Below are 25,791 nucleotides of genomic sequence, written 5' to 3'. Positions count from 1 at the left end.
TACATCAACTATATTATGACGAGGGTAACAAACTGGGCAAACTACTGGCCAGATCTGTACAGCGGAAAAAATATAAATCATATATACATTCCCTTAGGACAGCCAATTCAAAAGAGATTAAGGATAGCAAAGGTATTGCCAATCTATTTCGACAATACTACCAGTCCCTTTATAATTTTGATTCATCCTCAGACATCCCTGTTGACCCACAGAAAGCTACTAAACAATCTTTAATAGCGGAATATTTGAGAAACCTGCCCCTCAGTACTTTCTCACAGGAAGAATCAACCACACTTGACTCACCCATTACAGAAAAAGAAATAATGCAAGCAATAAAAGATTTAACATCAGGGAAGTGCCCCGGCCCTGACGGCTTCACACCTAAATACTATAAAATGTATAGGGCCCTCCTGGTTCCTCACCTTCTTACTCTCTTTAATGATTTGACCACTACAAAAACATTACAACGGCAGATGTTTGAGGCACACATTTCTGTTCTGCCCAAACCAGGTAAACCCCCAAACAGTCCGGGTATCTTCCGCCCAATCTCCCTTTTAAATACAGACATAAAAATCCTAGCAAAAATCTTGGCCAACCGACTGAATAAAATCCTCCCTAAACTAATTTCTATGGACCTGGTGGGCTTTGTCCCCGGGCGAGAGGCCAAAGACAATACTATTTGAATACAACATATTATAAATTACGCAAAGGCTAATTCCATTCCACTCTCACTTTTATCAACAGACGCCGAGAAGGCCTTTGATAAGGTGGATTGGCTTTATCTAAGGCAGGTGTTGACTAAGATGAACTTCGGGGAACCATTTCTGGATATGGTCTTCTCACTATATTCTAACCCAAACGCTAGGGTGAGAGCCAATGGTGTGCTGTCTGATTCATTTAATATAACCAATGGAACCCGGCAGGGTTGTCCGTTGTCGTCATTATTGTTTGTCCTATCATTTGAAGCTCTGGCCCAAAGAGTACGCCTCAATGACCAGATCACAGGAATAAAAATAGGCAAAATGGACAATAAATTAATAATCTATGCCGATGATATTCTATTTACCCTATCCAATGTAGATGTCACAGTCCCAGAACTACTGAGAGAACTGCAAACGTATAGCCGGGTATCAAACTTTCACCTGAATTTAACTAAATCTGAACTTCTAAATATTTCCTCACCCCCACATTTAGTAGATCAATTAGTCTCAAAATTCCACCTTACAGTCGCTAAATCTAAATTTAAATATTTAGGTATATATCTCACTGAAGACCCCAAGACCCTATTCTTAAATAACTATATTTACCTGAAAAATGAGATCATAAAGGACTTGGGCTCCTGGAATAATAAACCATTGTCATGGCTGGGCAGGGTAGGACTCATCAAGATGAATATTCTGCCCTGTCTACTGTACCTATTTCAAACCTTGCCAATCCCCACGCCTATAAGGTTTATACCACAGCTACAATCTATCATAGACAATTTTTTTTTTTTATTTATGTTTTCTTTTTATTTTCAGTTCAAAACAACAGGTAAACATATATAATGTCAATAGTCTACAATCAAGGCAGGATAAATAAATCATGAAAAAGATTGATGTTAGGCTAAACATAGCATAATGTTTGTCATGAGGACAGTCCTTGTTGAAAGATTATACCATAGTCCAATGTCCTTTAATTAATCCATCGTGTGCTGTGACATTAGAGCTCTTGTGCTTAGGATGAGTTAGAGATTAGCAGGTGTGGGGAGAGCTCCTGTTGTTTCAAAGATAGGACTAATGGTGTCCTTGCCCAATTGGCATGCTGATATACATTCCTCAAGACATATTGTATTATAAGTGTGAGGCAGTGAAAGTAAACTTATCTCAAAAAAAAAAAAGGAAATTAGCACTTAACATAAATTAAGAAGAGAAAGGAAAGAAGAGTAGAATAAAGAGAAAGATGGGAAATGGAAAGATAATGGGGAGCTAACATGGGGACCGTGTACACAATCAGTGGTCTTATTTCTCTGCTTCTTCTGGTGTTGTTTACTTGCCCACTTCATTAGTCTGTGGTTAGAATTTTTATGCGTTGAGACATATTTAGATCATTACAAGTTGTATATGATAAGGGCAGAGATGTCTCGTTAATGGCAGGGAGGGGGGGGGATATGGGTTTTTTATAGAATTTAAAGATTTTAAAGGGGGGACCTTTTGTTGATTTGAGTCTATGTACCAGCGAATGTGAAGGATTCCCACAAGAAGATCATATCTTGATATAGGGTGAGTTGGCCTAATTTGAGGTAATGCAATCTTTCTAAAAGAAGATTTTTTTGAACTGATGTTATCCATTCCTGGATAGCAGGGATTGATGTAGATTTCCATTTTCTAGGGATTAGCTGATTTGCAGTGTTGAGCAGTAAGTGGTAAAGGTGTTTTCTTATCTTACAAGTAATGGCGGGGGGTTGGCAAAGTAGAACTAAATCTGGGGTGGGAGATATGTTTGTGTTTAATATTTTATTAATATATGTAAAAATTTGTGACCAGAATGGTTTTATAAGATCGCAGTCCCACCAAATGTGGGTAAGGTGTCCCTCTTGTGTGCAGCCTCTCCAACAGAGCATTGATGAGTTTTTATATATAGATTTTAATCTTGCTGGAGTTAAGTACCATCTCATCATTATCTTGATGTTGGTCTCTTTAGCTTGGGCTGAATGTGCTGAGTGGGTTAGAGTGTCGAATCTGCACATCCAGATTTTGGGGGCAGTGTTCGTCTTGAGTTCTAGGTCCCATCTTTTTGTATAAGAGGGGAGAAGTGGAAAGGACATTTATAGGATCAGTTTATGTAGTTTGGAGATTGTTCTAGGTGTATTTTCAATTGATTGACATATTTGTTCAAAGAGGGTGAGAGGTCGTGTTAGGTTCTTTATATCCTTGTGTGTGGTTATGTAGTGTCTTGCCTGATTAAGACGAAACCAAGAGGATAGGAATGGATGATTTAAAGAATCCATTTGGTTTTTGGTTATGATTTTGTGATTGCTATCTGTCAAGAGGTATATAGGAAGTGATCTGGAAGGACTTGCGGGTTGGGGGGTATTTGGTGGAGGCCTGGTGGGAATTCCGGGTTATTGAGAAGTGTGGTGAGAGGAGAATATCGAGAGGAGATTTTGTTCAGTGGTTTGTTGATTAGTCTCCAGTCTGACCATGTTTCATTTGTTATGGATAAAGAGGATATATTGTATTTATTGAAGAAACCCGGGTTCCAACATATCTCATCTAAGTTATGTGACAAGGATAGGGAGTTTTCTAATTGTACCCATTGTTTGGGATTTGGGCCATTGATTTTGCACCAATCTGAGATTCTTTGCAACGATATGGCAAGTTTATAGGAGCGAAGATGAGGGACCCCCAGTCCCCCATCACTAGGAAGTTTATGAAGCGTGTTTTTATTAATTCTAGGGGGTCTGCGTCTCCAAATATAATCGTTTATAATTTTTTGTAAGATATCCAGGTCTTTCTGGGTGCCTGGAATGGGGATTGTCTGGAGGATATATAATATTTTTGGCAATAGCATCATTTTTGCTGTGTGGATTCTGCCTAGCCATGAAATGTTTTTGGGTAGCCAAGTTGAGGTAAGGTTTTTAAGTTCTGAGATTAAGGTACCATAATTGTGTATGCGGAGATCTGCTATGTTGGGGGTAATGCGAATGCCTAAATATTTTAGGAATTTTGTTTGTAATTTGAGGGGGCAGGATAGTTTCAATTCATCTAGAGATTGGTTAGTGAGATTGATAGGGAGATATTCAGATTTTGTCATATTGATCAGGAAATTGGATACAGTCCCATAATGGTCTAACTCTGAAATAGTTGTTCTAAGAGAGGGGAGCGGGTTAGTGAGTGTCAGGAGGATGTCATCTGCGAATATGGCTAACTTGTGGGTTTGGTCATCTACTTCTATTCCACGTATTAAGACGTATTTTAATAGCGAGCGGCTCTAAGGCTAAGATAAATAAGAGTGGGGATAAGGGGCATCCCTGTCTGGATCCATTTCTGATTTCAAAGGGGTCGGATAACGTACCGTTTATTCTGATTTGTGCTGTGGGATTGGTATATAAGGCTAGGATTTTTTGAATAAAAGAGTCTGGGAAGTTATATCGTCTTAGGGTTTCTTGTAGGAAAGTCCAGTCTAGTCTGTCAAATGCCTTTTCGGCGTCAGTCGATAGGAAAACAGTCGGGGATTGGGTTGTCGAGATGTATTCTAGGAGATTGAGAACTTTAACTGTATTATCTTTAGCCTCTCTATGGGGCACAAAACCCACTTGGTCTTGGTGGATTAAGGACGGAAGGATTTTATTAAGACGGGTGGCTAAAATTTTGGCGTAGAGTTTTAGATCTATATTAAGAAGGGAGATGGGTCTGTAATTGGCTGGGGAGTCAGTAGTTTTACCTGGTTTGGCAATAACAGAGATATTTGCTTGAAGCATGCTATCAGAGAAGGGACGGGAGGCATTTATGTGGTTAAATAGGTTTGTTAAGGGTGGGATTAGTAAATTTGCAAATGTTTTATAGTAGAGACCTGTATAGCTGTCTGGGCCTGGGGCTTTATTTTGTTTTAACTGTCGGATTGCGTCATTTACTTCTGAGGTGGATATAGGTTTCTCCAGTAATTCGCTTTGCTCAGTGGTCAATTGTGTGAGTGGAATATTCTTAAGGTATTGGGAGCATAGTTGGCGGTGTTTTCGGGTGTCCCTGTTGGGGTATAAGTTATAGAGTTTATGGTAGAATATTTTGAATTCGTTCGCTATAGTGTGTGTGTCTTCTATGGTTTTACCTTGAGCTGATTTTATAGAGTGTACATAGGTTTTCTGTTGTTGTTTTTTCAGAGCTCTTGCAAGGTATTTCCCTGGCTTATTACCCTCTCTATAGAAATTTTGTTGGAGAAATAGCAATTGCCTTTGTTCTTTGACATGAAGGATGGAATTCAGTTTATCTCTCTTTACTTTGAGTTCCTCAAGAACAGCGTTATCTAGGGGGTTGATTTTGTGGGTGTAGTCTAGATCAGATATTTCAGAGGTTAAGCTTTCTATTTCTAGTCTACCTTTCTTTTTGATTTGTGCTTTTGCTTTAATAAATTCTCCCCTGATTGTGCATTTGTGGGCTTCCCAAAGGGTTGCCACGTTCATATCTGGAGTGCTGTTATGTGCAAAATAGTCTTTAATATGAGTTGCGAAGAGCTTTGCTTGAATTGGGTCTAGTAGTATGGAGTCATCTAATTTCCATTGGAAGGCCCTAAGTGGAGCAGAGGGCCAGTTAATATGACACGAAACTAGGGAGTGGTCGGACCAGGAAGTGTGTTTTATCTGTGAAAGTTTGGAATGAGATAGGAGTAAGTGATCTACCAATATATAATCTAGCCTGGAATAATTGCGTTTGGGGTGGGAAAAAAAGGTGTAGTCACGTTTTTGGGGGTTGAAGTATCTCCATACATCGTGTATGCCTAAGGATTTGAATTTCCGCCAAATCTTGGGTAGGTTAGGGGTTTTGGTTCTGGATTCTGGGTTTGAGCAATCAACCGTAGGGTCTAGAGGGAAATTGAGATCTCCAGCCACTATAAGGGAGCCTTTTAATTCTTTTACAATTAAGTCTGAAATCGAATTTATAAATTGGTCTTGTCTGGAGTTAGGAGCCTAGGCATTCACTAAGGTTACCGGTTTACCAAATAGTAAGCCTTTTAGGCAGATATACCTACCTTCCTTATCTGAGATGCATCGTATCTTAGTGAACGGTAAGGATTTGTGGAGCAATATACTGACCCCATTGATTTTCTTATTAGGGTTTGTGCTGTGGAAGTGCTGCGGATATTGTGGGGAGAAGTATTTGGGGATATTTTTAGATTTAAAGTGCATTTCTTGGAGCATCAATATGTGTCCACCTTTTTTCTGGAGATCATTAATGGCCATTCTCCTTTTTTGGGGGCAATTTAGGCCTTTGACATTTTGAGTAAAAATAATCAGTTCATGTGGTGACTGTCTATTTATTTTGGTTGTGTAAGAAAGTTAATTTAATTTGAAGGGTGCCAGTATAGCTAATAAATTGGGCGTCATGTGTGCACACGGTAAGCGACAGAAGAGGGGGAAAGATAGGGGGAGCAGAAAAAGGTAGAGAAAAGGAAGTAAAGAGAAAGAGAAAAGAGAAACAAAATACATTTTCCATCTTAAGTACATTAAACATTCCTAAAATTAAGGAGATAAACTCCCAACTGTATGAGAACCATTAAACTTTGCTAGTAACTAACAGTCAGCATATTATAAGAAATCAAGCATTTCAGTGCAATAAAAGGGAACATACGAAAAAAAAGAAAAAACATTGTGCAGCAATAAACCAATAATAAAGAAATATGGGCCCCAATCTAAACTGGGGCAGGAAGAATGGAAACAAAAAGTGGGGTTTACCACGAAACGTCAAAGTCAGCTTGTAACATCTCTAGAAGACATCTGGGGTGAAGCAGGCTTCTGTGTTCTCTTTTGACGGACTGGGATCCATTCCTTCCGTTGTGGGAGTGGTGGAAGTCCTGTGGTGTTGGGGTCTTTGATATGGGCGGGTAGGCCCTCAGCTAGTTGTGGTGGTTGAATGTCTAGTTCTCTGCAGATAGGTAAGATGTCGTCTGTAGTGGAGCATGATAGGCGTCTGCCCTTCCATAGTATTATCAAATGAAAGGGAAAACCCCAACGGTATGGGATGTTTCTCTTCCGTAGGAGTGATGTTAGTGGTTTAAGATCTCTGCGTTTGGAGATAGGTCAGCGAAAACCTGTATCTCTACATTGTCGTACCTGAGGGGTTGTTGTTCTCTTGCAAGTTTCATTAATTCTTCTTTTACCTGGTAATTGGTGATTCTGGCTATAACGTCTCTTGGTGGTTGGTCTATTTGTGGTTTGGGGCGCAGAGCTCTGTGAGCCCTGTCAATTTCAATTTTTGTCTGTGTCTCTTCTTTTTTCAGGGTACTGAAAAAGTTTTGAAGGTATTGCTCTAGGTCAGGTGTTGCAACAGCTTCAGGAATTCCTCTTAGTCTGATGTTATGGCGCCTGCTGCGATTTTCTGCGTCGTCTAGTTTATCTTCCAGCTCTGAAATGTTTGCACCCTGACGTTGAATAGTGTGATGGAGCTCTGTGATAGCTTCTGCTTGGGCATCTTGTGTGTTTTCAAGTGATTCTACCCTGTGTCCTATTTCAGAGATGTCTTTCTTGAGGTCAGAAATCTCATCTTTAATGCATTGCTTGACTTGAGTTATTAGTGATGAGAAGTCTTTTTTTGAGGGGATTGAGTGAAATAGAGCTGTGGGTATGGTAATGCTTTCTGCAGGTTGATCACTTTCAGATTCTGATGAGCTTTGGCCTGAGACAAGATCAGGGGGGTCAACTTCTTCTGAAGCATTGGCTTTATTTTCCAAGGTCTTAAAGAATGTATTTACAGTGTGAGACGTGGCTTTCAGCTGCTTGCTGCTTTTACTTGGTTTACTGCCTTTCTTTGGCGACATTTTTTAGCGTAGATAGAGAGGTTTGCAAGACCAGTTAGGAGCAGCAAAAAAAAAAAAAAAAATGGAAGGTGACTCTAGGATCTGAATTGACAGTTATGTCCCTTTTAGTAGGAGAAATTAGGTTGCAGCGTGATCCCTCAGATAAGGTAAAGGATTGTGCCCTGTTAGATTTTTGATGAGGAGAAGCTTACGTTGGCAATGAGCTATGTAGAGTGTTGCCCCTCTGCAGTTTATTCAAAGATCTTTTTTTATGTAGGCATGTAGGGGTTAATGCTTGAGCCTTTTGTGTTACATTATGTGCCGGTGCTGCGATATGAACATGTGTGCTCTTAGTGCAAATATATCCCCACAGTAAAGCTGCCGGACATAGGTCTAACTGAGAGATGTGTCTCGCTCTGCTGCTTCAGCTATTAGTGCCGGACTTCTCCTTTGGTTGTGTGCGGTGCGCACATTACTTTATTTTAGGCTGCGGCCTACCGCGTGACTCACCTCCGCATCGGGAAGCCGTGACTTGTTGCCCAGTGCTTTGTTGCTGCTCCGGTTTGCCTCGACTCAAGACGCTCAGTTGATATGGGCTAACCGTGAGAGACGATGTGCTGGTGTCTCATTTAGGAGCGTTGGCGGGTGCGTGAAGGCCGCAGTCATGCGTTCACTTTTAGGAGGTGCTCCGGTAATTAAATTTGCAAATAGACGGTCCCAGAGTGGCTAGTCACAGAGTGAATGTGTTTGCCGAGGATTGTGGCTGTTAGTTTGCGTGAGGCATGAGCCTGAACCGTTCTCATACAGATAGGGCTGAGGAGCTCTAAGAGAAAGCAGCCATCTCCTAGGCTGGCTAGCTCCGCCCTCCTATCATAGACAATTTTATAGGAAAAGGTGGGAGAAACAGGGTGAGAAGACAAACTATGTGCCTGCCCAGGGGAGAGGAGGACTGGGAGTCTCTGATCTGTCCATCTATAGGAAGGCCATAGCCTTACAACACATAGTAGACTGGAGTCACAACTCAGAACACAAGGCTTGGGTCCAATTAGATAATATCATATTGAACAAGGGCAATGTGGCGACTTTGGCATGGACAGAACACAGAAAATGCCCGGACACTATTTCACTACACAACCATGTTAGAGACCTTCCGGGAGTGGGACAGAATAATTGCCACAAACCCGCATATTTCATCCATATACTCGCCGCTACTTCCTATTAGAGAAAACCCGGACTTACCTATTTGCAACACACAAAGTCTAACGAGACCAACATACAGACTAAGAGATGGGACACTTCATTTTGCAGTAGAACAGGGGAACATAATGTCCCTAGAGAAACTACAACTATAGGGTAAAGCGTTATTCCCCAACTGGCTGTCAAGAACACAAATTGTATATTTTATTATTACTCACAAACATAAACATAAACTCCACAGGGAACTCACACCTTTTGAGGGGCTGTGCACACAACTTTCGCCACCGAGACATACTGTCTCTATCCTATATAAACTCCTTATACTCCCGGACGAACACACACTATAAACATACACACAAACCTGGAACGTTGAAATCGGTACAGATTTTGAACTGAAAATGTGGCATAGATCTTTCCTCGTCGGCTAGCATGCAAGATGTACATTTTAAGCTCTTAACCCGCTGGTACCTGACCCCCTCCAGACTTCACAGGTCTGCTTTGCATGTAAGTGATAGGTGCTGGAGGGGATGTGGAATGGATGTGGACAAAGAGGAACCATGTATCACATCTGGTTGACATGTCCCATTCTTGCAGACTATTGGAGGGAAGTGTTTGCTTCTATGTCTACAGTTATTGACTCTCCATTAGTATCAGTGCCATTTTATTTCTAGATATACCCAAACTGCATAATGATATTAAACAATCACTCTTATTTATTATGCTTAACAGCGCTAAAAAAACTAATACCCAGACACTGGAAATCTAGCATTCCCCCCACACTACTAGAATGGCAATCCTAAACGGGTGACCTGTTGAAGCTGGGACGCTTTCATTACTTAAAAACAGATAAATTAGAAAAGCACCAAGGAATGATGGACCTGTGGAGTGGTTTTAGAGTCTGACAATAGATACGGATGGCAGTCGCCACTACTGTACATGTTTGGGTGGAAGGGTTTTCCCTTTTTTCACCTATAACATCAAATGTGTCTCTCGTTCAGCGTGTTCCCACCCTCCCCCAGCACCCTTACCCCCCCCTCTGTTCTCTTTTCTTCTACCTCTTTTCTTAACTCTCTAAATAGGTAGTTCTGAGAGCCTTAAACTAACTGGGATCAGTAGTTTTTTTGAAAAAACATGCCTTTCCACCACAGATTCAATAGGTGGCTATTTTTCTTATATCTTCAATTTGAATTTATAATAAGGTATTAATTTGTAACCTATGATTCTAACTACTTTGTTGAGCCCGACATGGAGGCAATAGTCAAATTTTGCTTATCACTCGAGACATCTGAAAAATTGCTTTGCTTGTAAAACTCTGATCCTGTATGTTTATGCCTATTTCTTTATTGTTGTAATTCTGAATTTTTCAATAAAAACTTTATTATTTATATATATATTGAATTACCGTATTTAGTCATCATACTGTTAACTATGAGTATATCACCTAGACAGAAACAAATGTATAACTATTTATTTGCTGGTTAGGAATATTTGTAATCTCATGGTATGATGTTCAATTAAAAAGATATACTTTTTTATTTTATTTTTTTATTTTTTTTATTTAATATTTTTTATTGAGATTCAAAGCAAAGCAAGCGAACATTACATAGTCCTATGATCTGTATAAATTAATAATTTCCATGTACATAACATAAAATCAAGGTACAATAAACAAAGTGAGCAGCTATGTCCATATTTAACATTAATGAGTACAGTGCTTGCTAATCAAACTATATGCTCTCTAATTAGCAGCTGAGGCCATTCTAGGACCTCCAGTAGTATTGTAAACACTAGGTTACAGGGGCAACCATGAATAATATGAGACCACTTTTGTATCTCAAATGATGAATCTAATTTTTTCCTTTTATATTCGACCTTGTGTTACATAAAACAAATATGTTATGCGTATAACATGATAGAGAGAGATAATATGGAGTTATGTACACTCACAATAACCAATGAGAATCAAACATGAATAAACTGAAATATATATGGGATTGTAACTTGTTATGGGCCTGTTAATGTATATAATGGTGTGATTAACCTTTTAGGATTAATTTCTGTAACTTCCAGGTAGCAGGAGCTGTGAGATCTATCTCTGAACCTATATAGCTGCTCCAAAACTCAAACAACAATGTACACTTAAAATAGTAAACAAATAGAGATTCATAGTGGCTTGTCTAGAATATATATGATTCCATGTTAAATGGAGGTACAGTGATGGAGATAATACTTGATGTTACCTGATAGGCGCTGAGTCTTCTAACTTCTAGCTAATAAGGTCAACTAACATAATGGAATAGCTAAACATCCTAGAGCCATAACATTAAGTGCCTATGTACTTATAGGGAGTAATTGTAATTCTAAAATGTTACCTCTGTGCCTGATTAGTGGGATAGAGAGCTCCACCATACGTTTCCCTCTGGCCACAGCAGCAAATATCTGAGCTAGTCTTGGTGAGGTAAGAAATAATCATTTGTGCACTTCCTTCTATTGAAACCTCTTGTAGAGACCTAGTGTCAGTATGTTATAGTATGTTATTTTACGTTAGATTTTGCAAGACAAAAGGGCCCATCTAGTATTATAGTATGAACAAATAATACTCTAGGTAATAAGTCAGGAGTAAGGGTGTAGCTCAACCATTCAATGCTACAGAATATGAAAGCATTTTTATGCCATTGTTTCCAGGGCTTCAGGTCTATAGTGTCCTGTGGGGTCAACGCATTGCAACTTGGTGTGTAAAGGCCATATAAGGTTAAGTATATATGGGGAGAAAGGGAATCAACAATATCAATCCATGTTATCCCCATAGCCCTCCTCTGCTCAGATAGTTATATCTGTTAGCTTTGGGACTACATACATAAACTATAGGGCGTTTAATGTCAAGGGTTAAAATTGAGTCAAGCGTACAGTAACATCTCAGTGTGAATCCAGTAAGCCACTTATCTAAGGAATTAGGGGGACATCTCAAAACTTTTAAGCAGTACCCATGAAACAGCCTACATGGTTCTACTAACCAAACAAGCATGATACGGTTAACTTCCCATACCCCAAACATTTTCATACTATATAGTGGGTGAGGGGGGGGAGAGAGAAAGCAGCAGTAAGAACAATAAAGAAAGTAAAATAATGTAAGGGTACAAAATAATATTGGCGTTAAACCTAATTAAACGCTTTACCCTCGCTGAAAGATTTTTCCAAGAGCAGAGCGCAGTCAATATGTAAGTCCTTCAGCCAATCCCCTGTTTCTGCAAAGTCCAGGGGCTGATGAGGATTTCTCCTAGACTTTTTACCATCCACTGAACGGACCCTGTCAGGAGCGGATCTCTCCCAAGTAAAGTCACCTCTGACCGGCAACCCTCTGATGAGTCAAAGAACATTTCCAGCTTGTTTCCAGAGTTCTGCCTGTGGGGAATCAACCCAAGTCCGGGAAGGCGAGGTTGTACTCACCAGCTCCCCGCCGTTTCACGGAGGAGCCCAGCGGCAACGCTCCCCGATCTGGCAACCTGTCAGGACAGATGCCCCCAGCAAAGGAGGTAATAACCGGTGCACTGGCCTAGCGATGCAGCGTTGTCTCAGGAGGAGCCTGCACTTGGGGAGAGGGTTCTGTGGGATCTGGAGTACTTGAATCTTAGCCTCTTCCTTCAATTTCCCGGGTGGTTCTCTGGACTTAAAATGCCGATGTTCAGCTTGTTTTGCCAGCGTGCGTAGGGTGTCCCATTCAGCGGACCAGGCTTGTAGTAAGCGCTCATGATGGTCATCGAATAAGCGGATCACTTCCTGTAGGAACAAGTTGACACTGGGCTCCATTAGTTCTGTTGCGAGCATGGGTACAACAAGAGAATCGGTTGATCGTCCCTTTTCTCTGTAACAGGATACAAGTATGGCACGATATGTGCCTGGCTGATGCAAATTGCAAATGTAGGCGTATCATCTGGCAGTCCAACTGTGACTGCTTTACCCAGATAACCAGGGGGGGGGGGGGTGAGGCCTAATGTTTAGGCTGCCGCCCTAGGCCTTGACGGTCCGGATCAGAACTTCAGGTTCATAGAAGCCACAAATCTGGTATCATTCGAATCAGCAGCACATAATATACATATAGGTGTTCTAATTTTCCATAGATGTAGCATATATCTGGGTATAATCGGCGGATTATCCAGGTCTCATCCAGAGCTTCTGATAATGCATCCTATCATGGACGCTGCCCAGACACGCCCCCCAAAAAGATATACTTTTACAAGTAGTTGTTCTACCTAAATAGTTATTGAATACATGTATAAAGTTTATTTTTCTAATTATGTATATAAGGGTCTAAATGTGAATGATTCACCTATGGGGTGCTAGTTTTATACCCACTACCTAATACCACTTTGCAGTGTTATATGGTGTTTGAATACATAGGGTTAATGTTTATAGCAATTTTCTTTTAGCCCAATGAGGAGATGCTGCATGTCATTTAAATAAATGATCCATATGTTAGGCATTAGTCTATGATTACGGACAGGGAGACCGAAACCAGTAAGACTATGTGCTGCCTTGAATTTTAACGTCATGTCCTGCTGTTTTAACCTGGAATAAAGCTTCGTATTTGACTTTCTAAGGCCTTTTTGTTGGAGCTCTTTATTTTTTGCTGATTTTGCACAGTAGACATTGGGGTGTCTACTCCTATTCAGAAGCCTTACCCCTTGGGCTAATCTCACACCCTCCTTTTGGAAACATTCTAACTGCTGCTGAGACTGTGGCCGGTTTTGCGGATCTGTGGTTGGCTCTTTCTACTGCCGAGTTTCTCCCCGCCCCCTCCCTCCCTCCCTAGGGTGACAAGCATCCGATGCCCCTATTGTTAATGAGGTGAAAGAGGAGGTCAGAGGTGGGAGATACAGGCGAACATACTAGCCTAACCAGTGGGGCACCAATATGAAGGCTGAAAATTTAGGACCCTGTGTGGTTTTCCAAATCATGATACAGTTACACTGTTACTGGGAGGAGTCCTCGACATCAATAGCCGGTTCAGCTCCTGATAGGCCAGAGAGCGGTCACATGATACCGGAAGCATGGATTCCACATTTGCATTGAACGCTGGAGCTACGCTGAAACAACACGGAATGTCCAGCTGTGTTCATCGTTCTCTTACACTGGATGAGTGAATAGTTGCCAGGCAGTGGACTGTGTCATTAGTATTTTTTATAAGAAGTTTGCCCTCACGTTGTATCTTAGGATCTAGTGAGGAGGTCAATACTCTCTTTATATCTGCCTTTGGGACTCTTGTTTACCACGTTGTTCTCTAATCATTTCTGGCCTCGCTGGTATTCCAATGGTTAATTAACTGGTTACCAAGCTGATTAGAGCTAGGTGTGGATCACATTAGAAGTTAGCAACAATAAAGTCTCACCCGGATGTTTACCTTATCTACAATGGGACTGTTTAAATAAATATTTAAACATTTATTCAAATGTGGACTTTGCTGCTATTAATATTTATATATTGTTTGTTCCTCTCTTGTTCTATTCTTCTTTCTTTTTTATCTGAAGCAAATTATAGTTGAGGAATTACATGCTATAATTCGTTAGATCATGTCATTTTAAGCCTAGCGACAATGCACCTTTAGCCTCAGAAAATGTTTGAAATATAATAGTAGAAGCCATGTGACTGGCACTGCTGACAGGGTCAGCGGCAGTACTTCTACTTTGCGGGGTTAAAAACATAGCGATGCAGCACCACTAGTGAATTAGAAAAAGTCAATTTTTTTACTATAATGGCCCGTTTATTTCATGGACATAAAGGATTCTTTCTTTAGGTATTTTCTCTCTCCCTATAAAATATTTTCAGAATTGAAAAAACAATTGGAAAAACATAAGAAAAATGTAAAAAACTGAAACATTAAAAACGTTTAAAATAAAATTGCTAAAAAAGCCAGAGCAGATAAATGCTGAAACCTTTTCTCTGGAGAGAGCAATAATTGAAGAAAATGAATAGAGAAATTTGAAACAAAGGCAAAGACATAAAAATGCAGTCAAGATGACAATTTTGACTAAACTTCTGTATATTAAAAAAAGAAGAGAAAATTGTGTATCCAGTATATAATGAATACATATAAAAGGCGCATTTTATCATATTCTATAGTAGATCTGAACACACAACTAAATGTTATCATATAATACTTCAGAGAAAACAGCACTTTTCCAGATGCGATAAATTCTCTGTATCAGATACGATCAGGGACGAAACTACATGGGGTGCAGAGGTTGCAATTGTGACTGGGCCCCCAAGGGTGGGGGCCCAGCTTAAAAAAATATATATATATATTTTTTTTTTACAATAAAAAGCGTTGACCTGCGACTGCCTCCACTGATATCATGTGAGTGTGACATGATGCTTCACTAGTGTCTCTGACTACAGGGGTTAGTGTTTCTGTTTTACCCATTGGTGTTTATGTGTGTGTGTGTATGTATGTATGTGACCGTGTGTGTATTTATGCATATATGTGAGTGTGTGTGTTTGTATGTATGTGACTGTGTGTGTATTTATGTATGTGTGTGTGTGTTTATGTATGTATGTGACTGTGTGTGTATTTATGCATATATGTGAGTGTGTGTGTTTGTATGTATGTGACTGTGTGTGTATTTATGCATGTATGTGTGTGTGTATGTATGTATGTGACTGTGTGTATTTATGCGTGTATGTGTGTGTGTGTGTATGTATGTGACTGTGTGTGTATTTATGCATGTATGTGTGTGTGTGTGTGTATGTATGTGACTGTGTGTGTATTTATGCATGTATGTGTGTGTGTATGTATGTATGTGACTGTGTGTATTTATGCGTGTATGTGTGTGTGTGTGTATGTATGTGACTGTGTGTGTATTTATGCATGTATGTGTGTGTGTGTATGTATGTATGTGACTGTGTGTGTATTTATGCATGTATGTGTGTGTGTATGTATGTATGTATGTATTTATGTGTGTGTATTTATGTGTGTGTATGCATGTATGTATGTGACCGCGTGTGTATTTATGCATGTGTGTGTGTGTATGTATGTATGTATGTGACTGTGTGTGTATGTATGTATGTGACTGTGTGTGTGTATTTATGCATGTATGTGTGTGTGTGTGTGTATGTATGTATGTGACTGTGTGTGTATTTATGTGTGTGTGTGTGTGTGTATTTATGCGTGTGTGTGTGTATGTATGTATGTGACCGTGTGTGTATTTATGCATGTATGTGTGTGTGTATGTATGTATGTATGTGACCGCGTGTGTATTTATGCATGTATGTGTGTGTGTGTGTGTGTGTGTGTATGTATGTGACCGTGTGTGTATTTATGCATGTATGTGTATGTTTGTGGAACCAGCAAATTACAGACCTTGTTACTACAGCATGGGGGGAGGGGGTAAACAGTGTCACAATACAGCACCACTATATACAGTACGGGGGGCTGGACCATGTCACAGACTACTATGGTCACTTTATAAAGTACTGGGGCGGGTAGGGTCAGGCCAGCCTTCTCGCTGGCAGATTACCGACTGTGTCACTGACTCACTATATACAGTACTGGTGGGTAAACTAACAACATTTGATAGAAATACACATATTTAACTACTTAGGGTCAGATTATGAATGGAGCGCCATTTATCACTCCCACTTGCGCACTAACTTTGCTAGAAGTACGCTTTTTGCGCTTGCCGGGTAGTGCTTGTATTACAAGTTGAAAGCAAAACATTTTTGTTTGCGCGCCAACGCAACACTCAAAAAAAGCCAAGCTTTGAATATTGTGATCTCAAGTGTGCTAACCTGATATGAAAATATTAATATTTCACATTCCAATGTTCTTCCAATAGAATATGTTCTATTTTTAAAAAAATACATATTTCTATATATAGCTGATGTTTTATTGAGAATATATATCTATACCTTTATAGATATATATGATTATATATAGGTATAGATATACAGGGAGTGCAGAATTATTAGGCAAGTTGTATTTTTGAGGATTAATTTTATTATTGAACAACAACCATGTTCTCAATGAACCCAAAAAACTCATTAATATCAAAGCTGAATAGTTTTGGAAGTAGTTTTTAGTTTGTTTTTAGTTATAGCTATTTTAGGGGGATATCTGTGTGTGCAGGTGACTATTACTGTGCATAATTATTAGGCAACTTAACAAAAAACAAATATATACCCATTTCAATTATTTATTTTTACCAGTGAAACCAATATAACATCTCAACATTCACAAATATACATTTCTGACATTCAAAAACAAAACAAAAACAAATCAGTGACCAATATAGCCACCTTTCTTTGCAAGGACACTCAAAAGCCTGCCATCCATGGATTCTGTCAGTGTTTTGATCTGTTCACCATCAGCATTGCGTGCAGCAGCAACCATAGCCTCCCAGACACTGTTCAGAGAGGTGTACTGTTTTCCCTCCTTGTAAATCTCACATTTGATGATGGACCACAGGTTCTCAATGGGGTTCAGATCAGGTGAACAAGGAGGCCATGTCATTAGATTTTCTTCTTTTATACCCTTTCTTGTCAGCCACGCTGTGGAGTACTTGGACGCATGTGATGGAGCATTGTCCTGCATGAAAATCATGTTTTTCTTGAAGGATGCAGACTTCTTCCTGTACCACTGCTTGAAGAAGGTGTCTTCCAAAAACTGGCAGTAGGACTGGGAGTTGAGCTTGACTCCATCCTCAACCCCGAAAAGGCCCCCCAAGCTCATCTTTGATGATACCAGCCCAAACCAGTACTCCACCTCCACCTTGCTGGCGTCTGAGTCGGACTGGAGCTCTCTGCCCTTTACCAATACAGCCACGGGCCCATCCATCTGGCCCATCAAGACTCACTCTCATTTCATCAGTCCATAAAACCTTAGAAAAATCAATCTTGAGATATTTCTTGGCCCAGTCTTGACGTTTCAGCTTGTGTGTCTTGTTCAGTGGTGGTCGTCTTTCAGCCTTTCTTACCTTGGCCATGTCTCTGAGTATTGCACATCTTGTGCTTTTGGGCACTCCAGTGATGTTGCAGCTCTGAAATATGGCCAAACTGGTGGCAAGTGGCATCTTGGCAGCTGCACGCTTGACTTTTCTCAGTTCATGGGCAGTTATTTTGCGCCTTGGTTTTTCCACACGCTTCTTGCGACCCTGTTGACTATTTTGAATGAAACGCTTGGTTGTTCGATGATCACGCTTCAGAAGCTTTGCAATTTTAAGAGTGCTGCATCCCTCTGCAAGATATCTCACTATTTTTTACTTTTCTGAGCCTGTCAAGTCCTTCTTTTGACCCATTTTGCCAAAGGAAAGGAAGTTGCCTAATAATTATGCACACCTGATATAGGGTGTTGATGTCATTAGACCACACCCCTTCTCATTACAGAGATGCACATCACCTAATATGCTTAATTGGTAGTAGGCTTTCGAGCCTATACAGCTTGGAGTAAGACAACATGCATAAAGAGGATGATGTGGTCAAAATACTCATTTGCCTAATAATTCTGCACTCCCTGTATTTACATTTATATATAGGAATATCTATTTTAAAATACATAGAACATATTCTGCTATTTGAAGAACACTGGAATGTGAAATATTTACATTAAATACACATTTAAACAGTTTATTAAAGGGACACTGAACCCAATTTTTTTCTTTCGTGATTCAGGTAGAGCATGCAATTTTAAGCAACTTTCTAATGTACTCCTATTATCAAATTTTCTTGATTCTCTTGGTATGTTTATTTGAAAAGCAAGAATGTAAGTTTAGATGCCGGCCCATTTTTGGTGAACAACCTGGGTTGTCCTTGCTGATTGGACAGCACCAAGAAACAAGTACTGTCCATGGTTCTGAACCACAAATTTGCTGGCTCCTTAGCTTAGATGCTTTCTTTTTCAAATAAAGATAGCAAGAGAACGAAGAAAAATTGATAATAGGAGTAATTTAGAAAGTTGCTTAAAATTGCATGCTCTATCCGAATCATGAAAGAAAAAAATGTGGGTTCAGTGTCCCTTTAAATATGAATATTGCGATTATAAGGGGGGGCGGAGCTATCTGCCGAACTGAAAGGAAGCACTCTGTTGAGGCTCCGTGAAAAATTAAAATTTTTGAACATTTTTTTGGCTAATATAAACTTTCTTAAACAGGACCCCAATGGGCTGATTTATGAGTACATATTGAGGAGTACCAATCTCAATCATCCTATCATCTGGATGCAACACTTATAGGGTGACTTTGAAGAACTGAGAGCCGCTGAGATAAGACAAGCTGCGCTGCCCTGCTACGCTTACATGATCTGACACATATCAGCTCCGGGACTGTGAACTGCTGCCTAACACGTCAACTGAAGATCAGCAGCTGGTGTGTGACCCCGGAGGGTCGAGGCTCCGCTCCGGGGTCATTCTAGAGGCTCTGAGAATCACCGGAGGTGCAGATAGCAGAGGACTTGGCTGACCCGGTGCAGCTTTCTGACTGAGACCTTCAGAAGAGGTAAACGGACACGGGTAATAATACAGAGACAGATCCCCTGCCTTGTAACCCCATATAGTCACACTTAGAGCCATCTGGAAGGGGGAGCTACATAAAAGATCAAGCCGCACAGAAAGGAGTCCAGTGGCGTGAAAAAACACCATTTTGGGGGCAGCTCTGCACTGAGTAAAAATATAACGGCTCTACCGGTTAGGGCCGGACCTTATCACATAAATATACCCGGTGAGAGAGATCACTAAGAACAGTGGCAGGTCGCATCAAATAGCTTCTAATACGGCTCATATACAGCTACTGAATACAGTTAAAGGGGCAGCATCTCAGAGAGAAGGGCTGAAGATGTTTTTTTCATTCCCTATGAACACACAGACAAAGCACTGTTTAGGTCCCACAGACTGCAAGCAATAGCAATAAAACAACCTAGTGAACTCTAGGACAGAGCTGCATTAAGAGAGACTTGTTATATTAATTTATAAACGTAACCTGAAGCTTATGCAGCAGCTAGATTTTTAACTACAATTTTTGTACACCTACAGAGCCTGCTCACAGGGGCTTCGTAATACCATAATTTGAGGGCTCTTCCATTGTTGCCCGGGGGACACAGCAGAGTAGCCTATAATACAAGAAAAGTGCAGACTCTGCGGCTAGTCGCAAAATATCCCTAGGCTCTGGGCACTGCTGGAGCAGTCAATGAACATCACATTAAACAAAGATTAAAATTGAGGCAGCTAAAAAGGGGCATCCCTGAAGCGGGGCAGATATACACTACTACATTAGTCTCTTTCCCCCTCCATTTCCTGCTGAACGCTGTGTCAGCAGGTCATATCCCCCTATCCTTTCCCGTCTTCGTCCAGTGAGGACAAGTGCCCTGGGGAATAGAGACTAGCAAAATAAGTCACTCCTCAAACTACAAGCCAATGAGATCTGTGTGGGCATACTCAACTAGGCGAGAGCCACTGAGGAGCAAAATGTTCTGAATATGTAGAGATGTGTGTTTAGGCAGTCCAACAGAACTACAAAGACCTAGTCACTTCAGCATAATTATATAGGATTCAAAATCTCTTTCTCCTCAGCTTCCATTTTTCTCATCAATAAAGTCTCCAGCTGAATAGCGGTGGAAAGCCCCACAGAAGAGCTATAGAGACATAACCTTAAATAAATAGAAAAGTGGGCAGTGGACTCCGATCTCTGCTGTCCTTTGATCAGGATTAAAGAAGAGAGGACGCTGCATCCGTGGTCCTGCACAAAGTACTAACCCTTCTAACTGATCCACAGAGCAGAACACCTATCTTAGATACCCACAATGTCTACTAAGAAGGGGACCAAAGCCGAGAAGGGGATGAAACCCATGTCTATGGAGACATTTTTCAAAATATCCAGAGCGCACAAATCTAAAGCTCTTCTTTCAAATGAAGTGGAGGAGGATATGGAATCCGATAATGAAGCAGATTATGAAGATATGAATCCTGTGACTAGAGCAGATCTTCAAACCTTGGTATCCAAGCAAGACATCACAGCCAATTTCGAGAAACTGTGGGAGAAGATGGATAGCTTCCAAGAGAAGGTCACAAGCAGTCTGACTGACGTCATAAATGAGATCTCAGAGTTAGGGACCCGTGTGGACTCATTAGAGAATGCTACCGATGAAATGGGGGAGGAGGTTGCCGGAATATCGCAATCGCTAACAACCCAACAGCTGGAACTGGAGGAGAAACTTGAGGACATCGAAAATAGAAGCAGAAGATCTAACATTAGACTTAAAGGGGTCCCTGAGACAATAGGGGCTGAAGATCTCTATAATTACCTCCAGCAACTATTCCGTGCAATCTTAGGAACACCGGGTGACTCTGAGGTTCAAATAGAAAGAGCCCACAGGGCCCTAAGGGCCAAACCCAAACACGATCAACTCCCAAGAGATGTGATACTCAAGCTTCTGCGATTCCCAGATAGAGAAAAAATACTGCAAGCGGCCAGACAAAACCCCACATTTAAATTCCAAGGCAACGTCATCCAGTTTTTCCAAGATCTCTGTACTAAGACCCTGCAGAGACGGAGTGCACTTCGTCCACTTAAACTCCTCCTCAGAAAACATTGCATCCCATATAGATGGGGCTTCCCCTTTGCATTGCACGTTATGAGAAATGGCAAAACAGCTACGATCAAGACCACTGCGGAGATACCCGATATCTGCAAGCTCTTGGATTTAGAACCACCTGAAATTGTGGAGGAAGAAACAGCAATGATTTCTTCTGAATCTTCTCATCCCCAGGCAAAATCTCAGAGAACACGATGGAAAAAAGCTACGAAAAATAAAAATAAAACTTGAGACTGGGGGCCAAAGACTGCAAGATCCACATGAAGGTAATTACACTCTTGCTGAGTGAATCCGGGACTTGCTCGAAATTTCCTAACCTTGAGAAGAAGAAGGAGGTTACCCAGGTACTGAGTCTAAAAGACTATTATATGTTCATTGTTTTTTAATTGATATATGTTATTGTGGTTTTTGTTGTGACTCCATATATGATAAACACTGTATTTGTTCTGACACGGGTGTGCCCACACACTCTTTTATTACAATATGTTCTTAGTTATGTTATTGTTCACTTGTTTGTTGTATGGAATCATGGGGTACTGCACACACATTCGATGCTCATCAACTATTAGGGAACTAGTGAAGTGCTGAATGCTATCTTACCATATAATAAACGGACTACCCCAGAATCACTTAGCTAAGTGTAGGAAGAGAGCAGAACACAACCACATTTTCACTAATGTTATTACCTAGAATTATACTGCTCTCGCACAATGCGAGAGGTCTTAACACAGACATAAAAAGAAGGACAGCTATGACTAACTATAGACGGCTGAAAGCAACTGTTATTTTCCTCCAAGAGACACACTTCCTTCATTCCACCATACCGAGATACTGGGCAAAAGACTTTCCACTGCAGTACCATTCCACACTAGACTCTAAAAAGAGAGGAGTCTCTATTCTTATACAATCCTCCATTCCCTTTACACACAAGGAAACCATATCAGATAAGGATGGTAGATACCTTCTGGTGTTCGGTCAGATAGAGGGAATAGATATACTTCTGTGCAATGTTTACGATCCTAACGAGCAGCAAGATAAATTCTTTCAGACTATTTCCAATCTACTGACTGGCTGGTCCAGGACGCAAATAATTTTGGCAGGGGACTTTAATGTAGACCTACAGTCACTCACAGAACATGCCACCGCTTTGCAATCTAAAAAGAAGCAAAGACAGGGAAGGGTAGCAAAACACGTTCTGGAGATGCTCGAGCAGCACACTTTGCAGGACACTTGGCGGGTATTGCATGGAAACACTAGGGATACTACATTTTATTCCTCGGCACACAATAGCTACACGAAAATAGACTATATATACACAAGTCAGATCTTACAACCAATAATACAGCATATAGATATCCTTCCTTGTGTATGGTCAGACCATTCAATCACCAAACTTAACCTGGGTAAATTTATCAGATCCGAAGAGAACAAAAGCATGGACATATGACCCATCCTGTATTAAGAACCCATTCACCAAAGATAGAATACTTAAAAATTTGGAGGAATACTGGCAGATCAATTTAGATTCAACAGATAACCCTATAATGCCGTGGGCAGCACATAAGGCAGTGATTAGGGGAGTACTGATTAAAGAAAAAGCAACATTTAGGAAACAAAATGATCTTCTCATTAAGCAGTTATATTCGGAGATACAATCACTAGAGAAAGCACATAAAGTGAATAAATCACAAACTACATTGACCCAGCTTACAAATAAAAAACACAGTTTACAATCCATATTAAACGAACAGTCTATAAAAGAAGCACATAGGCTGAAAACCAATTACTTTATTTTTGCAAATAAGCCAGATAGATACTTAGCGAAAAAAATTAGGGATAATTATCAGGCTCTATCTATACCAACCATACAAAACTCTGAAGGTCACATGACATCCCATCCACAGGAAATTGTAGACACATTTGCCCAATTCTATAGCGAGCTATATGATGGTGCCAAAGTACAACACAGTCCCTTGACGGAAAAAATATTTGACTCCTTTTTGCAAAAAGCAAACCTGAAACTAATTTCTGAAAAAGATAGGGAAACCCTCAATGCTAAAATTACGCATGCAGAAGTGCGCACTGCTATTAAAGATCTTAAGCCGGGTAAAGCTCCGGGTCCAGATGGGTTCCCAGGGGAATATTATAAAGCTTTTAGAGATATATTAGCTCCTCACTTGGTAGTGTTCGCTAATCACATCATGGAGGGAGGACAAATACCTGCAGATCTTCTCCAGGCCAAGATAGTAGCAATACCAAAACAAGGGAGAGACCCCCACCTTTGCGCTAACTATAGGCCGATATACCTTATCAACCAGGATCTCAAGATAGTAACAAAAATACTAGCTAATAGATTGAAACATATCCTGCCCTCAGCTATACACCCGTATCAAGTTGGTTTTATTAAAGATAGGGAAGCCCCAGACAATATCCGTAGAATGGTGTCGGTCATAGACTTTCTTCAGGATAGGAGAGTGCCTTCTCTGATCCTTTCTTTGGATGCGGAGAAGGCATTCGACCGGGTCGATTGGAAGTATATGATGAAGTTGATGGCAATAATGGGTTTTGAAGGAAGATTTATGGAGGCTATTAAAGGGCTGTACTTGGCACCTATAGTTCAGGTTAGAGCAATTGGACACCAGTCGGAAATTATACGCATTCTTAATGGTACGAGGCAGGGATGCCCCCTTTCGCCTTTAATTTTCGCGCTGTACATAGAACCGTTAGCAGCATATATACGCAACTGCCCCGATATCTGGGGATTAGAGTTGGGGAAGATACATCACAAAATCACCCTGTTTGCGGATGATGTGCTGTTAACCATCTCAAGACCATTGGTATCGCTGCCTCATGTATATCATGCTTTACAGCTGTTCTCTCGAATATAGGGTTATAAAATCAATATAGAAAAATGTGAGGCGCTCCCTCTGTCGTTACCAAAACATACCATTAAGGCGATTGAGGCAAATTTTGATTTCAAATGGGTTCCAGAGGGACTAAAATACTTAGGGATAAAATTGACTACACATTCCTCAAAATTATCCGCTTCTAGCTACATTCCCCTGTTTAAAGTAATTAAATCGGACTTAGGGAAATGGAGGAGAATGGGATTCTCTTGGTATGGAAGATTATCTGCCGTTAAGATGACAATTTTGCCTAGAATTCTTTACTTGTTTCGGGTCCTTCCAATCAAAATTAACAGCCTAGACTTAGACAATCTTCAACGAGACATACATAGATTTTTGAGGGATAATAAACACAGAGGATCCCACATCAAATTCTGACGAAACACAGACAATTGGGGGGGGGGGGGAGTTCCTAATCTACAAGACTATTATACAGCAGCAAGGCTGGCTCAGAATTCCATACTCGGTAGAAGACAGAAAGAGGTCCTTTGGCCTGCCTTCGAGGCAGCAATGGGGGGGCTGGAAGAGCCTGACAATATTATATGGAACACCACAAAAAATAAAGATCAAAAAATGTATCAAAACATCACCACACAAATTACCAAGCAACAATGGGCCAATCTCCAACAAGTAGGGAAACTAATTTCTAAACAGTGTCTGATAATGCTACTTAAAAATGTAATAAATGAGGAGTTTAGATATCACATTAAGAAGTGGGAAAATAAAGGCTTATATAGGGTGGCAGATAAGCAGCTACTGGGTAAATTACTGACTTTCACACAACTTAGACAAAAGCTAGAACCTATCCAGATACATTGGTTCCTATATCTACAGATCATATCAGCCATACGTCCATACATTAATGCGGCCAGGACACACAGTAGGCAGACGACTCTCAAAAGTTTATGTACAGCTATCAATAGGCCTAAGAAAGCGATCTCTAGATTATACATCTCTCTACAAGAAACTAAATATCTTACCAAGGCTCCAATACTACTGAAATGGGAGACAGATATTGCAAAAGAGTTTGAGATAGACGAATAGAACGATATATTTTACTACGCTAGCAAGGGTCTCATTAGTGCAGATCTAAGAGAGAACATATTGAAGACGGCCTTTAGGTGGTATTTGACAACAATAAGGACATCTCATATAGTGACAGGAGGCTTTAAATACTGCTATAGAGGGTGTAGGGACATAGGATCGTACCTCCACATGTGGTGGGATTGCCCTAAAGTCCAAAAAGTATGGCAGGAGTTATCAACACTGCTGAGCACATTATTAGACGAACAAATCTCACTTCGGCTCAGGCATTATTGCACAAGCCCATACCGAGATTAAACAAGCATATAAATACTTTTATTCGAATTCTCTGCACTACCACAAGAATAGCTATAGCTAAATATTGGAAAAATGGGGTACGGTCGTGGACAGAGGTTTTAGCTAGGATACAGATGGTCTACTCGATTTACGAGACAACAGCATTTATACAAGACACAGAGGATTTGGTTTTATTGGATACTTAATGGTAGTACAAAAATGAGGTAAATTAGGCTGTAAAAAGCTCTTAGATGATGGAGTTTGATATTCGTTGGGATAACCTGTTCCGTATAGGGAAAAGGTT

Source organism: Bombina bombina, chromosome 1 (genome assembly GCF_027579735.1).
Source record: "Bombina bombina isolate aBomBom1 chromosome 1, aBomBom1.pri, whole genome shotgun sequence".
In the NCBI taxonomy this organism is placed as follows: domain Eukaryota; kingdom Metazoa; phylum Chordata; class Amphibia; order Anura; family Bombinatoridae; genus Bombina; species Bombina bombina.
Note: the sequence above shows the minus strand (reverse complement) of the source record.